The sequence below is a fragment of the Arctopsyche grandis genome, chromosome 4 (genome assembly GCF_051622035.1).
Source record: "Arctopsyche grandis isolate Sample6627 chromosome 4, ASM5162203v2, whole genome shotgun sequence".
NCBI classification, from domain to species: domain Eukaryota; kingdom Metazoa; phylum Arthropoda; class Insecta; order Trichoptera; family Hydropsychidae; genus Arctopsyche; species Arctopsyche grandis.
Window position 1 is genome coordinate 14,726,703 of NC_135358.1, and position 18,137 is coordinate 14,744,839.

Here is an 18,137-nt window from a genome sequence, read left to right on the forward strand (position 1 = left end):
CTGGATTAAATAACCATCAAGATATTGCCAGCAGCGTATATAAATCAAATAATTGCTCGACTAAGGCCGGGATTTGAACGCACGACCTCTCTACTGGTAAAAAAGCTTAACCAGTGAGCTACGTTGTGGCCATATAATATAATACAATTAGTTTTTCATACTATTGACATTATGCATACATATGTATGTCATACATCGAAAATTATTCATTAATTAATACGATGATAAATTAAGGTCGTGTTGAATTTTAATGTAACAGTGTTGAAAATATGAATGATACATGTATGTATGATTTTTTAAAAGTTAATTGACCATTATAGACCATGGGTACCAAATTCATGATTTGATTAAATAAAAAAATTTACAAATTTTACAATAAAATATAATTTAAAAAAAAAACATGAAGCGTGATGTTCTTCCACATCAAAGTCGATTTGCGAAAGTAAAACTGCAACGCACCTTGACATGCTTATTTGCCAATGGGCGCAACTACCACATTTATTTACCATTTAAACCGGATATCAAATTTAAAAAAAAAATTATATCAATAACGCTCGCATAACCTCTATTATGTATTTAGGAAAAAGTATGAAATATTTCCGATGAAAATCACGTCGTTTACAATGTTTTTACACATTTTACTAAACAGGTGTTTAAAAAAACTTGAGTCTACTATAAAATGCAGAATGATAATTCAATCGAAACGGAAAAGTTGCGTTCGGGTTTTCCCGTCAACAATGAACGATTTTCGCTGTCAAGCAGTTTCGACCTGTCAAACCGGTGACGGCCGCCGTCAAATTAAAAATAATTTCCACTAGCAATCGAAATCTGCGAAAAAGGTTGAAAACTTTTCTATATTCAGTTGCGGTGAGTCACACCCTAACTTAATCGCTGAAAAAGCTGTAAAACGGTGACGTCACCGCGACACGCCTCTGTGTGTTTGAGGAAAAATTAAATACGATTGCGGGTGTCGCCAACATTTTATCCACTACTAGTGGTGCTACCCGGCTTCGCTCGGTTCCACTTTTGACGATCTCTTCCGTTTTAGCACGGATATAGTAAAAGTAACTTGAAATGGAAACGCAGTCTAGTAGGCAGAATACCGTTGAACCATGAAAAAAATCTTTTTTTAAAAATTTACTTTAATCGAAAAACATCAACAATTAATAATCATTAATAATTAATTAATATTTAACGACCGACCGACAAACTTCTTTGATCAATCCAGCCAATCAGAAACGACTTTGATGACAGTCAATCAGAAACGAATTACAGACGCTGTTTCGGTTTTATATATAAGATATGTCACCAGGAGGTAATATTTAATAAAAAAAAACAATAGCCATTTATGTTATTGCGTTCCCGAGTTCTGCTTCTGGAATGTTCGAAGCATGAAGTTTTAAACTCCAAATTCTAAAATTTTATGATCACGAAACACATTTTACTTTATAATACATTCATTGACGAAAATGATAAACTTAAAGTTGGTCCGCTGTAGGAACACAGGAAAAACGAACTTGCTATCTCTTTCACCGCATCTCGACCAATAGCATTTCGTATAGACAATATCTATGTATATTCATATATTCAATATACATATGTTGAAAAAAATATTATAAAAGAGTTACATACTATGGTAATACGTCAACACGTTTTCCATTTCTATTAAAATACAATATTAACCAGGGCTGTGGAGTCAGATTAAAATTTACCCACTCGGACACCGACTTATTTTATGATTCGACTCCGAATCTAGCTTGAACGATTTTAGTAAGGTCGATTTTAAAAATTGTTAGTAATAAAAATAATAGCAATTTTCAAAAAATAAATGAATTAAAAATCACTAAACATTGACATATAACCCAATTTATTGAATTATTGGTAATGGAATAGGTATAAATAAAAATTAAGTATGTATGTACATTTATAGTGTATGTGAATGAATTTCATACACAAACAAATCAATTTAATAAAAAAAAGTGTGAGACGAAGGAAACAACCGGTCATCGTTTTGGCCAAAACAGATCAAAATACATACATATCAATCCGACGATTTTATTTATAATGTAATTAAAATCGTATTTTTATAAATAAATTATTTAAGTTAAATTTATTAGTGTAGTTAGTTCAATAAAATTGACACACGCCGTAATACTAATAATTAAAGAAAATAATAGAAAGGAGTCAGATTCGATTGATTTTTTACGACTCCGGTTGAAATGCTCCGACTCCACGACTCCGATTCCGACTGCACAGCTCTGATTTAATGTAACTAATATATTAAATTAAATCTTGTATATAAAACAAAAACCGTTTGTTGTGTGTATTTTTTGTAAAATTTCCAAAAATATTCCATAGTCATAAAAATTATCTATGTAACTCATTTTTTGTATAATTTCCAAACATATACTATAGCATAGGGCTGGCGAACCTATGGAACGCGTACCAGAGGTGGCACGTTTGAAAATTTCGATGGCACGCGAACGATTTCCAATGGAGTAAAAAACCAAATTGTTTTTATCTAATTACTAAACTAGTAAAACTACACACAAACTCAATAGCTCGATAGCAACACTGCTCGAAATATGACTGGAGAAGAAAATGGTTTTATTGGTTCATTTACTGGTCGTGTTGGATACTCACTTCTGGGTTTTCATTGCAGTATAAATCAGTAAGTTTTAAGCGCAAATAACGGTTTCAAATCACTGGAGGATATAATGATCCTTGTGACAAAAGTGGTAAATTAAAACGAAAATTTTCAGATTTACTAAAAGAAGTAAACTCGGTGTGGAATGGTTTAATTTTTTACAGCAATGTGCGATGGCTAGTTTTGGAAAAAATTTTCAAAGATTTGTCGATTGTGTTGATGAATTTAGGCTTTTGGACAATATAGAAATGCTACCTATTGATTTCTAATCCAGTTCTATCTAGAAACAAAAGTTTTTTCGTTTTATGAAATGCCATGGAAATAATTAATACATGAAATGAAAGATAATTCAAAATTTAAATCAATTAGGTTTCAAATGAATATATTTTTTCCGATTTACTTATATTTAAATGAATTGAATATAAAAATATTTCAAGGTATTATATAAAGCAATAATCTGGATCTTCGATTTCATAAAACCATTTGAAGCAAAATTAAACATATTTGATCGTAAGGTACACATGTAGTAAGCAAAAAAATTCAAATATTTTCCGAATACAAATAAAAATGAAAAGACATCAAAATTTTATCTAGATCGAGACGTTGTTTCGTTTGATACTCTCAATTTAGAGATTTTTGAGTGGCTGAACTTGGACAATATAGAAATGCTACCTATTGATTTCTAATCCAGTTCTATCTAGAAACAAAAGTTTTTTCGTTTTATGAAATGCCATGGAAATAATTGAAAACGACCGATCATCGCCGGTAATTAAAAAAAATTTAAAAAGAAGAAGTATCAAAAACTTGAAATAGCATTCCAGAAACTTTTTACTTGTTTGAAAAACTAGCGAAAGAAATAGTAACAATTTTCTCTCCTACCCACACCTGTGAGACATTATTTTCCGAAAAGAACTTCAAAAGTCCAGTTTCAGACTCTCGAAGCTACATATGTAGTTGGGAATGTATATTAAAATTAAAAGTAAAATAAATTGGCTCCAAACAAACAGCAACAAAGATCTCATTAATAAATAATTGTTTTCTGTTTTATGTTCCTATTTGTATTTTAATTCTATTTTTTATTATCACATTAAAATTTAAAGTTTTATTGTAAAATTGTTTTTTAATTTTTTTTTATGTTATGTACATATTTGTGTGTACTATTATATTTTTTATTTCACGAATCTTTATTAAATTTTAAAACCATTTTGTTTTAATTAAAAATGTCTTCGCACGCCTGAAATTTCAGTAAATATTTGGAAATTTTGGCACGCGACCGTTAAAAGATTCGCTACCCCTATTCTATAGTCATAAAAATTATCTACATATGTATAATATCGTAAGTATAGTTTTTACGAAAACTGACTAATTATAACGAACAATTGTTGTATGTATGTATACCAAACTGATAAAATTATCACATAATAAATTTAAATTAAATGATTATTATACTAATAAATTGAGCAGAACGGTATATCAAAACACGAATGCACAATTTATATAAACATAAAAAGTAGTTAAACTAATAGCATTTTTTACTATTAAAATAATTAACTGTTTTTAACAAGTTAACGTTTTCATCGGAACCGATAATTACATAAATACTATATATGTATGTATGTGTGTAAAAATGAGGACTATAATGACAGTAATTATTATATTAATGTGTCATATAAACGCCTTACAATTGTCGCTTAGTTTAAAAGCCAGTTGAAGTTGTATAAAATGTTTATTAGATAACAGAAATATACCTAAACAAATCTTTTATCTTATCAAAATTTGAAGATATTAAAAACAATCAAAGCGATTAATTTTAAAACCCTCTACATGAATCTCATAAGATTTATTTGAAAAAAAATTTAGAATAAATCTAAAATTTTAAAGAAAAATTTTCCGATTGCATGACTTATCCAAATACATTTTTAAAGTGCAATACAGACGTTCCGGTAGAAAGAAGCCGTCAATAGTAATTAATAATTATCGACAACAGAATAACACTACTATTAAAAAAGGGAAAACGTCGATTTTTACGACCATTTTCCGACAGTAATCACCGGAGCCGATTACATGGCGATTTCAAATAAAAAAAAAAAAATACACAATCCTCTATTCGCAATTATTGTCCAGTTGAACTCTGTTAACCGACGGTTCGTTTTGAAGATGATATCAAATTCAATTGGCCAAAGTCATCGGTCACAATGAACAATACGAATAATTACTAATAACAAAAAAAAAAATTTAAATGAATATCAAATAGGAAACATTAAAGAGGGAAATTTCCGCTTTCTTATCAATGTGGCACAAAAGACAGTGACACGTCAGCGCAATTATGTCATGCCAATGATAAAATTCAAAAAGCGACATTAAAACCGCTGTACCTAAAACGCAATTAACCCCAAAAGTCTAACCTTGTACTTTGAAACGTGTGAAAAATCAAATGTTTCAATCATAATAGGCAAAATATCGAATCATTTTATTTATTATACAAGTATATGCGTTTTTAAGTGCTAGCCAGCGCGTTATCATCGAACAACTCGATGTTTACCGACTTTATCTTCGTAATGTACTTTACCGGTAAACAAATACGATTTTCCACAAAAGTAAATCATGCACGAATACGTCACACATACTGTATAGTTATTTGTGACGTCTAATAAAAAAATAAAAAATGAAAAAAGCCCACATCGATAGTAAAATCTAGCACACGACACATTCGTCGAATCTCGTTCGGAAAATTGTATGAATGCGTATTTGTACATATTTTTTTCACAAGTAGAAAATGCATGTGTTTAATATTTCAAAGAGTCTAGAATTACCGTGTTTACGTTTTAAATGTAAATAAAGCAATTTGAGGCACTGTCATGCAAATTATGACCGATATTTGTACAAATCTCCTTAAAACATACGTGAAATTGCTAACACTTCGAACTCGACTGAATATATTTATTATTTATTTATTGATAGAAAAACTAATGACACAATGACATAACAGGTTTTCCCAATGCGTCATTGTGGGTAAATACATAAAAATAATAAGGAAAAAAGAATAATAATAATAAAATTATAAAAAAAAACTTAGATATATATAAAGCAATTTAAGATACATAATCTAATATATAGTTTCGAAATAGACTTTGTATGTATGTATGTTTGTTTGTTTGGTTCTTAGAATCTGTGACGTTCAATTTAATAAAAAAAAAAAACAAATGAATGTTCAAATAAATTTAAATAAAATAAAACTATTCAAATAAATTTAAATAAAATAAAACTATTCAAATAAATTTAAATAAAATAAAACTATTCAAATAAATTTAATAAAATGTTTACTATTAGATAAGTCATGTTTAAGCGGTTTATATTACAAATACCGAGTGAAGCCGGGTAAAACCACTAGTATTATATAAAAAGGTCAGGGAAAAATTTGAATCCAACTATTTGATAAGAAATTTTAGCATGAAATTATTAGCAATCTTCGAATTCAAAACTTCAAAAGTTAAACTTTTCTGGAAATATACAGATAGTGGGAAAATACAGGTTAAATTGTAAATTACATATTCTGTAACCTTTCAATGACATGTTATGCAATAAAAACTTTCCGAATACCAACAATATAAAAATTAAAGAAAAAAACCTAATTTTATACAGTGTATAATATATACTTTGAACTAAAAAAAAATTAATAAATAGATATGCAAAAACAAAAATCAGTATATCATTATTAGCTGAAAAAACTCACCTTCTTAACAATAGAAAAAAACTAAAATTGGCGAAAAAATTGCGCACGACGCGATTTACCGTCGTGTGAGTTACGAAAGTGAAACCAAACAGTGTATTATTGTACACGCGATAACGAACGCTCCTGCTTTATCAGCGAACAGCGAGGAAGTGAACAGAAAACTATTCAAACAGTTTAATCGACATACAAATGACACATTCAACAAACGCAAAGATAAAACTATGAATGCACCATCCATCGAATCAAACGCGGTATAAGGGTTGAGCTGAAAATTGGGATAATCACCTGAACGGGGAGTGAATAGAAGCATCTCGGAACTTTCTCACTATCCATCACGAATCAGTTACCAATGTATTTTATTTTTATTTTTTATAAATCGTGACGACAGCTGCGCGATAAGTGTTAACGTGAGCCCAATGGCCTACGACGGTGAAGAATGATGCGGGGGCGCCAATACGAGAGGGGGCGAAGTTCGGCGCCTGCGCCCCAACACACCTGTGAATACCGCGAACGGTATCATTTAAAATTTCGCCTTAATACATTTCTCATAGGTCGGTATGTTTGAATATACGTAATGCCAAGTTGGTTTGAACAAGCCCTTATGTATGAAGTGTTGTACAAAATCGGAATTGATCTCAACTGGTTACGGTTGGGTATGGAGTGACAGTGTCACCTCATTTTTATCGAAGTATGGTAATTCCCTTTCTGTATAAAATTTATGTAAATTCAACAGAGACGTTTCGTACGCTATATGTATTTCTTTAAATTAGTTTCACATAACAAATATGTAAAAATAGCATTGACTGATTGTTTTAAATCATTTACGCGTATTTATGTACATATGTATAATATACGTATTGATTAGTAAAACATATTGGCTCACTGGAAAATATCTTTTGAAAATCTTAAAAATAAATCGAACAAGAGTTAACTGCCACTTCCAGTTGACGGATGCTCACCAAATTTTTATATAACTTGGTATTAAGCTTAAACTTTTATATAACTTGGTATTAAGCTTAAACTTTTATATATGAAATTTCAGTTCAATAAAACAAAAGGTTTCTGAGAAAAATATAAAAAAACTCGATTCTCTAGATTAAAGTACTACTTACAGTCGAGGTAAAAATATTTAAAATGTATTGGGGTATAAACTTATACTTTCTATTACATGTAAAAAAAAATAAGTCTGATTCGTTTAACGGTTTGGGAGATAATTGAATTCAAAAACTTAAAAAAAAGAAGACACCTATGTACATAGGCGGGTACCATTTCCGGTCAACTTAAAAATTTGAATAAAAATTACGTCGTAAACCGATACTAAGTTTTAGTTCGAAAAAATCACACACACATTTATTCTAGATCATTTATTTAAACATGATCAGTGATTGATTCTAATCTCGAGTCCGAATTTTTGGATGATCACAAAACTTCTTCTATTGTTACTATTCCATACACAAAGTAAAAAAGTAAATATAAAATTTAGTGTACATATAGTATTCAAGCTTTTGTCCCGGGCGTAACTTTTTCTTCGCACGGCTGTGATAGTATGTATTATATTTGAGAAATTGTAATACAAAGTATTGTGATGATCTTTATTTTAAAAATTATGTATAAAAAAATAATAAATAAACGTTAAAGTACAAATTATAACAAAACATTAAACAAAGAAAAAAGAAAACAACTTTGAAAGTTGAAAAATGTAATGGAATTAATAGCATAATATTATAACTTTTCACAATAAATTATATTGTATTACAAAAACAGCGATCGAAACTTGGGGGCTTTGATTAATGACTGGACAACAACTTCGTTGCTGCTGTCCCTGAATGTGATATTTTCCACCTTGGGGAGCGTAGATTATCGGATATTATTTTAACATATTTATCTGGTAACCTGCGCTCATCGTTACTTTCTTAATTTGAATGTGATGTATGAGTGGAATCTTGATCTACTCTCTTCTATTTGGGCCTCGCTGTGATTTTATTTTTTATTCATATTTTGTTTTATTTTATTTTACTATTTCTTTCTCCTTTGTACATTTTTATATACTATTTTAATTTTGTTCAGTGTAAACAAAGAATGGGATTTATGGATTTTATTTTTGATTTTTACACTTTTGTTATTTTTTCTCTCTGAATGATGTATTATTTTCCTTTTGTTACTTTTTTTTTGTTATTATTTTATTTTACCATGTTTTCTGCTTTTGCTTTTTTCCTTTATTTACAGTTTACTTGTTTTTATATCATGTTTTTATATATTTTTCAAATGTAGGCCATTGTGGCGCATTAGGTTCCTCCTGTAATGCCACAATGGTCCAAAACTATTAAATAAATAAATGACTAAATAGAATATCAAAAAGAAAAAAAAAGTTAATGGAGTAATCAAATTATCCATGGTTCTACGATACATAGATAGGTAATTATGTACCAGAGTAGGTGTTTTTTTTATAATATAATTACGACCATTTCCCATACTATTTCACCGTTTAAAACGGGAACAAAAATACTATTATAAAATCACACATGCTTAACTGAAATGCGAAATGGCCGAAATATTAGCACGATCGCGATACTTTCTCCTTTGCACTTCATACACGGGGAAAGTAAAAAATTGCAACGTATGTAATTTTTGAGGACACAATCAAGCGACACTTTTTCAAATTCATACATGAAGATACAAAAAAACAATACACGACGAGTAAGCACTCCATTGGAAATATGTACTCGTTTGAACATACAAACATATCGTAGAGACACTTCCTTTCGAGTTCCTCTCCTATTCAACGTGGAAAACCAAGGAATTTGATTCGTGCCGTGACGATCCAGACTGAGATACCATCATCGTTAAATTCATCATCTGCAAACAATCGTAGATTGCGTGTACAATTGAAAGAGCCCGTGAGGTCAATTAACATACGACTAGATTGCAAGTTACACTCGACAACTCGTCGTATGTAATATATTAATATTCGCGACGGACGATGTTCGTCACATTACGCTCGCAAATTCGCAACAATACGCTAAATGCCAATTATACCGAAATCATGCTCGTTCTGAATGTTTGACAGAATCATTATTACGATCTACGTATCATCAGCGACGAAGAAATTTAAAAATTCAACATAAATATACTGTAACGTCAATAAAAATCATGACATGAGAAACATCGAAAGAATCTATACACATTGTATATGCCGGGCACAATAATCGCACCAATGAAATGTTATCAAAATAATTTGTGACAACGAACTCAATCACGTTATCAAAAAACATAATATAATAGTATTACCAAGAGAATGAGATACTGCAGCACCCCAACCAAACTGTTGTTTATAATTTTAATTTTTAGTGCATCTTCGGAAATTTATTTATAGTCGTATATTGATTTAATGAATAATGAAATGCATTGAGAGAATTAGGGCGAAGACACACAGTGTGGCACATGGCTTTTTTTAGATAGTTTAAAACGTGCAAAATAAAATGGGCCGTGCCTTGCACGTATGCATGGAACGCCCAGCATGCACCGTCCCAAAATGACGCCCTGGAGCGTTTTCGGTAAAATTGTATCTTTATATTTATTCTTGCTTGATATTGATCGATAATGGTGTATCCCATATTTGAAGAAATATAGGAGAACTTGACGACGTTCCACGTGCCACGTTCCGTGCTGTGTGTTTTCGCCCTTATACATCAACCCAATTGAACATTCAATTCACAATTTTTTTTCACAATCCAATTTTTTTTGCAATCTTCGAGTTTTAAGCATCTCGAATTTCACCGATTCGTATAAAAATACTTCAAATTTGTCCATAAATGTATTGTAAATTTCGAGTTTTTCAGCATCTCAAAATTTGACTCCGAAAATGAAAGTTTATCAAAAATTTATCCATAGATATCTCTATGATGCTTTTTAAAATTATTCTAAATATTGTATATCGATGGCCAGGAAGGCACATTGGGATTTACCTGTTAGGCTTTCCTGGTATATGTATGTAAAAAAATAAAGTTGTATTTAAAATTTTCAATACTTACTCATACGCAGAAATCTCCATATAATTTTGTATACAGATTTTTCATATGTACATACAAAGCGGTAGTAAGAAAATACATACAAAAACTCGTAACTGATAATATTGATGCTACCAATGTTTCCTCTAGGCAAGTCGCTGATCATTTAGCGCCATCTATTGAAAATTTATTTAATTAATTAATTTTTCTATTGGTGTTTTATATTGTCTATATGTACATATGTAGGTAGGTAATTTTTACCATTTTTCATATTTAACAATTAAATATAAAAAATAAATTAAATATATTTAAAAGGTATTTGAAAAAAAATTGACCGCGTGCGGATCGAACACGGGACCGACAAATTTCTTTTAATTTTTATTGTAATTACTTAAAATTCCAAAATTCGATGATATTTCATCGGGTACAAAACTAGTTTTGTAATATCAAATTTTTTCACGCAAAAATTCTCAAACCTTTTCCAAAAAGTGCAAGAAAAACCAAAGTTTTTCTTGGACGAAAAACTTTTGACGATCCAAAGATTTTCACGGAAAACCTTGGAAATTTCATATGGTTGGCAGTTGCTATAAAATGTATGCATTTATTAAACTAATATTAAACCAACCAGACGCATATTGATTTTGATCATTTTTACTTTTAACAGAACATATCTAGTTTGAGCAACCTACAATCGTACAACCGGCATTCTGGAGAATGCTATAACTGTATTCGTAGCATTCTCCAGAATGCCGGTACCGGTGATTCAGTGAACAAACGAATTTACAATGCAATTGTACATACATATGTAGATTACGCGCAATAAGTGTGGATTACAATTGCATTGAATTGGAGAAGAATATAGAATCTGACAAGTTGACAGTGGCGATGATGACTTCCCTTACGCACTTGTAGTCGGTGAAAATTGCGAAATTGGAACTAAACGCGCGACCGGTCGATCAACAACGACTGGTCAGATCGAACATTTAAATTTCAAACAAGGTTGTATTAATTTAAACGCCATTGACACATGATTTACAACGAGATATACTGATGTTATGGTAAAAATCGCTTTCGCTAAACGAAGCGCAAGGTCACTAGGGGGCTTGGCACCTGAAACAGTAGCGGGTCAGAGTTTTACAACGTCGCTTTTAAAAGGATAGCAATTAGAAAGGCCGTCGGAGCAAAAGAAAGTTAATGTGTGTGAACAATAAAACCAAAAGGGGGGTGGTACGAGGGGGTGGCTTCCATATCGAATGAACCTTATTGTTCCGAGCCGACAAAATTGTGTCAGTTCGCGATCGTTAAAGGGCGTGGTGGACACGGTATTAAAGGATTAAAAGAGGATAGGCTGTAGATATGTTGAGGAATGTTCCTCCTGCATTAAAGCATAATAATCATGTGAAAGTTGAACGCAAATCTGCAAATTAAACACACGATAATTATGTCAATGCAATATATTTAGCAATTGATTTAATGAGTTGTAAAGCGCGTCTATTCAACACTAACGACTGTTGGCCGGATTATGACCGGAAAATCACAAAGGAATGAGTCTCCTAATATAGGGAGGTTGTGAATTGCCTTTAAAACTGGAAGCACTACGATATAATGTAATGGCATCATTGAATCCTGTTCGTACGCACGCAATTAGGGCTGTGTATGAACAGAATGCAAACTATGTGGCTTAATTGCGTGTGTGCTTGTAAGATATAAGATGAAACCCACGTTAACTAAATAATATTCAAATATGTACAAATTATTTACATCTAGGTCGAACTTTTGACATGTCCGGTAATAAAGAGACGTATGAAATTAGGATGGAGTGCATTTGGGTGAATCTAAATGTTTTCAAATCTAAAATGCCACTGTGTCTGAAAGAAATTATTTGATCAATCTTGCCAGTGATGACGTATGGATGCGAAACATGAGTGCTTTAAAGTATGGGACGCTATATGCTTGGCATAACGAGGTGAGATAAAAAAAAGGAATATGTGGGTGAGAAGTATGACAAATGTATGTATGACATTAGGGCTTCCAAGCCGGTTTAAACCGAAACCGAAAAGCCGACTTTTTGACCATTTTTCAAAAAACCGAAAACCGGCTTTTTGCCTCGATCAACCGGCTTTTTAAGGTTTTCTTTAATTAATGTTTTTTTCCTCAAAATTAACAATTATGAATTTTAAATTTCTATGAAAGATCAAAATAAATGTGTATAAACGCTCTTAGGTAATAGGCGTATATTTCTTTGAACAAAAAAAAAGCTACATTACTTTCTTTCTTGAGCGGTTTCTTTGAGATTTAGTAATGGACCAGGTCATAAACCAATAAAATATTATTGAAAGTATTTAGTTTCAATGGCCTACCCAACTTCAGGTATAGAAAGCATCCTTATCTATTGCAAATCCCACACTATCGCAAATCCTTGTACTTGAAAACATCAAAAAAAGTAGTCAAATGAATTATGGCAAAATGCATAGGAATTTCCGAAATATAATTGATTTTTCTTCGAAGGAATTGCCCTTTAAATATTGAGGCCACATACCTACTTTTATTATGGATTTAAAATGTTCGTGATCAAATGAATTTGCCTTCAAATGAATTTGTTTCCGAAATTTGCAACGGTTGCTTTTGGATTTTTTAAGCTAAAACAGATGCGTAAAAACAACTTTGAAATATCTTTATCTATAATATATCTTTGAATCCCAGCAGTTCTTAATATTAAGTTCACGATTCCACAATTATAGTTTTTCCGCGAGGTTACACATTATTTTTTAAATAATATATTCTTGATAGTAGCTTATTTAAATCATTTAATTATATGTGCGTATTTAGGATCTGCCATTTTACGACTGTGATATATGTACATATAATACAAATTGTATTATTTGTAATATTTGTAATAATAAAGTAATGATCTTATGAAAGTTCATAATGTTTATCACTTAATTAAATTTATAAAAAACTATTTTTTTGCATAATATAGATATATATTATGCAAATATATACATATTTACATTTTTTTTTCAATTTTAAAATTTTAAACTTAAAAAAAATCGTATTTTTCTAAAACCGGTGAAAGCCAGCCAACCGGCTTTTTATTTGTAAAAAAAACCGAAAACCGGCTTTTTATTTCGGGCGGTTTATTGGAACCCCTAGTATGACATAATGGTGAGATTAAAATGGCAATGGGAGGATCACGCAGCTAAAAGAACGGATAATATATGGACGAAAGTGCCCGAATAGTACCGGAGATAATGTAAAAGGATACATGGAAGGCCACAGGGAAGATGGGTGCATGAAATCAGAAAAATGTGTGGGATGAGATGGATGATATTTGCCCAAAGCAGAGACGAATGAAAGCGAGAGGTTGGAGAGGCCTTTATCCAGCAGTGAATGGCGAGTGGCTGTAAATGATGATGATGATAGGTATGTATGTAATTGAATTAATTGAGAAGTCAAAAATTCGAATTACACTAGTAGTGAAAACACTGAACAAAACATTCCTGGTTTACATACGGCGAAGCTTTTTGTCGACATCCAATATTCAATAATCGTAGTTAAATAAGCAAATGTTCGTAATTCAATAATAAAAAAAATAATGTATGGCCGTATGATGTTTGTAGTTTTGTACACGAGTCTAACCGAAGAGGGGACACGGACAATTGGGCGCCCAGGACGATTGGTCGACCAGTGTTACTCGCCACTGCGACAATTGGACGACGAGACTGGCGGACACTGCGTCAATTGGGCCCTGCGTCAATTGGGCGCCCATCGCACTGGGCGATCGTCGACTGGGCGATGGCGACTGGGCGACCTGGGCGCGTGGGCGACCGCCGAAACGGCCCGCTGGTGAAGTGGTCGCCAAGCTTACGTAAACTCTGCGTTTTGCAAGGAACGACCGCGACCGTCTCCGTTATAGAAATTTCCGATGCACTGACAAATATTCTACCTACATACATATGCTTTATACCGCTTTATTTTTCGTTTCAGTTTTACCAATTTTTCGTAACAACACGAATCATACTATTAATTTTTTTCGCTATATTATATTACATTTGCTGGAATTTTATATTAAACGTACTTTTATAAATACATGTGTAGCACCTTTTCACAAAAAATAATTGTAAGATGACAAATCATATGTACCTACATATTCTCCAAAATAATATAAAAGAAAAATGATCGATTGAATCTTTCGCGCAGTGCTTTTAGTTTTTTTTCAAATGGACACACTTTTTTTTCTTTTAAATGTTATATTTCAGTTTTATCAATTGGATAAATTCACACTCTATTCTCAATTTTCTCAACACTGTATTAGTTATACATAATTACAAAATATTTTCTAGTAGCGATTCTCAAAGTTTTCAAGATTATATTTTTTTTCAATGATGAAATACGTTTACGAAAAAAAAGCGCATACTTAAATTCGTTCGCGGAGCTCGAATAATTTTTTTCGGCTTTTCCCATAATTAAATTATTACATCGTTTACGATTCGCAGAGGCAATTCTCGAAAAAAATAGCCTTTTAAAGCAATTTTTAACATCTCCCGTTCTATGGTTATTGTTGAAAATTACATTGAGCCACAAAAAATCACGTTTTTTAGTTACCAGAGCGGAGACTAACCAATCTTTACTAACTTTGACCCACTAAATTCGAATATGATATTGATTTTTGCTGGTTGGTGATCGTTTACGAGATATGAGCGTTTAAAAAAATGCGCGATTTTTACAGTTTTTTGGCTTTTGCGGTCTTTAACTCAAAACCTAGTATTACTGTGCTCAAAGTGAGTATTGGAATCAATAGTCAGATGTTTTTCCTATTGATTGTGATATTGCATTGCTTTAAAATACTTATAATTAATTGTCTAGCGAATTTTAAAAGTCAAAAATATATTTTTTTTACGGATTTTTTCTCCGTGCTATTTTGCATTTATTTGGCAATTTTTTTATTTCACCTCGTTTATAAGGATTGGTTTTCTATTTCAATATTTTTTATTTTTATCTAAACGTACTAACTCGAGCGGTAATTGCAATTTAAATGCTTTCGTTTTTGTTGCTCAGTGTTATTATAGTCACATTAAAATCTATATGATAGTTTATAGTAATTAAGGCTCATTTCGTTTATCAATAATTTAATAAGGTATATTTTTACTAATTAATATCTTTCGCTTTTGTAAATTCGAAACATACATACATATGTATAACGAATTATGTTTACATCTATAACTGTCATCCAGCGCTCATCTGTTCATCTAATGTATAATTTCTTTAATAATATTTTATGCGTATAAAATATTACAAAGACCTTACAAGAAATAATATATTTTCAAATATTTGGACCGAATGAACGAACTCATTCAAAACGTTTTTTTTTACTATGAGTGGCAGTTTTATTGCCTAAAGATAAATAATACCGCGCCTCATAGGCTAGGCTACAGATGCTCTGCAAGTCAAAATAATAAAAAAATAAAATCTGATAAAACAGTTCTCAAAACGACTTTTGACAACTGTTTCTCGAACTACTTTTTTCTTGATTGTTTTACATGACATGTTATACATACATATGTAAGGTTTTTCAACGGGTTTTTGCGGTATCAAAAATTCATGGCCCTCAAATTTGGTTTAAAATAATGCAATGACGTAAATGATTTTATACCCTTTATCCTTTTATTAAATTCAAATTATTCTGAAATGGTTTTCATCGTTTTTTCAAAACCTCTCCGATAAAATAAACGTTTTTTATTCCAAAAAAAATGGCAAAGTTTCAAAGCGATCGGAAAAGTTTTAGGAGGTTTGTCCAAAACTAAGATAAACCTTGTAATTTTCAAATGTTATAATTAGCATGGAAATAATTTTTTCAATGTATGTATGTGTTGTATGAATGCATGTACATACATACATATGTACATATGTTATTTTGAAAATTTTCAATTTAATATTTATTTTCATTATTCATCAATGAAAAGTAAATCAAAAAACTTTATTAATACTATGATTTGATGAATATACTAAATACTGGCGATTCTAGAATTGATTTAATGTTGAGAGTTACAAATTTTACACGTTTTGGATTTTCGTAAGATTAAAAATAAGCACCAATCACACGGTTGATCCCATATTTTTTAAGATCATCGAAAGCCGATGCAATTCGCGCTATTATATAAGTATTTTTATTTTTATTTTTGAACATTAAATTTGTACGAATATTTTTTACGTAAATTTGTACGAATATCGACACAAATTAAAAATCATGCGATATTTCTTCTATTTGAATTTCATCATTGAATATCAAAGAAAAATACTACATATAGATATATGTATGTATATACAAAACGTGTTATTGTCTAGCATTCAGGAGTTTTTTATAACTTTCTATTGTAGGAGATATTTCGAGTCTTAAATGGTCAGTCTATTGTTACGAAAAACGAGCGAGAATGAATCTGACCCAGGTACCTACCCTTTTTTTTGTCGAAGGGATCCGTAACGGAATGCGAACACAAATTATACAAAACTTAATCTATACTACGTACATACATAGATAAAGTAAATATAAATAAAATGAGCATGGTGACTTTGAACCGCATGATTTTTAATTTGTGTTGATATTTCCATTGTGACGGAATTGTGCCGACAACAGAACAATATTCGTATTTTAAAGTTGTGGGAAGTCAGACTATTGAGCTTTGTGAACCATATCGCCTGTACAGTAGGCAAACAATTTTATCAAATATTCAGTTAAAAAAATACCGACTTAGCTGAAAAATGTACAAAAAACGAAATTTGTTCACATTTTATCAATTTTATGTGTGATAACAGATATTTAAAAAAACTTGGACGACGGAAATGCAGAGCGAGTGCTCTGTATCAGTGGAAAAGGTCGTGACAAATACATTCTTGGTCTCATATTTTAATGTTTTTGTTTAGAGAAAAAGCTATCATAGTGGTTAAGAGGATTTTAAAAGTTGTCTAATTTATAGATACACTCCCAAGCATCGCCAGTTTATACCAGAGCCACATTTCAATTCGTATTCGTATTGTTATTAGCCAGGAGAAGGTGGATACATATCAATACGTGAGTGGTTTGGAATAGTTTTCTATTCGACTTCAAACAGTATCAACATTGATTGATTTCCAAATTCGACGACAAAATCGAGTGGCGCCAGCGATCAAATTAGTCTATTTTAATGTCGTTCTTTTTTAAAACCTTTTTTAATGTCGTTCTTTAATGTTCAAAAATAAAAATAAAAATACTTATATAATAGCGCGAATTGCATCGGCTTTCGATGATCTTAAAAAATATGGGATCAACCGTATGATTGGTGCTTATTTTTAATCTTACGAAAATCCAAAACGTGTAAAATTTGTAACTCTCAACATTAAATCAATTCTAGAATCGCCAGTATTTAGTATATTCATCAAATCATAGTATTAATAAAGTTTTTTGATTTACTTTTCATTGATGAATAATGAAAATAAATATTAAATTGAAAATTTTCAAAATAACATATGTACATATGTATGTATGTACATGCATTCATACAACACATACATACATTGAAAAAATTATTTCCATGCTAATTATAACATTTGAAAATTACAAGGTTTATCTTAGTTTTGGACAAACCTCCTAAAACTTTTCCGATCGCTTTGAAACTTTGCCATTTTTTTTGGAATAAAAAACGTTTATTTTATCGGAGAGGTTTTGAAAAAACGATGAAAACCATTTCAGAATAATTTGAATTTAATAAAAGGA

General features: G+C 30.9%; 1 protein-coding gene across 1 annotated transcript in view; it reads right to left on the reverse strand.

The window, feature by feature from the left end:
• LOC143910247 (zinc finger MYM-type protein 1-like) overlaps positions 1 to 16,611 on the reverse strand; it is a 396,863-nt gene extending 380,252 nt beyond the window's left edge. Inside the window, exon 1 of the mRNA XM_077428637.1 lies at positions 16,284 to 16,611. The gene's annotated coding sequence lies outside the window, so the exon portion shown is untranslated. The remainder of the gene's footprint in view (positions 1 to 16,283) is intronic.
• Between the last annotated feature and the right edge of the window lie 1,526 nt (positions 16,612 to 18,137).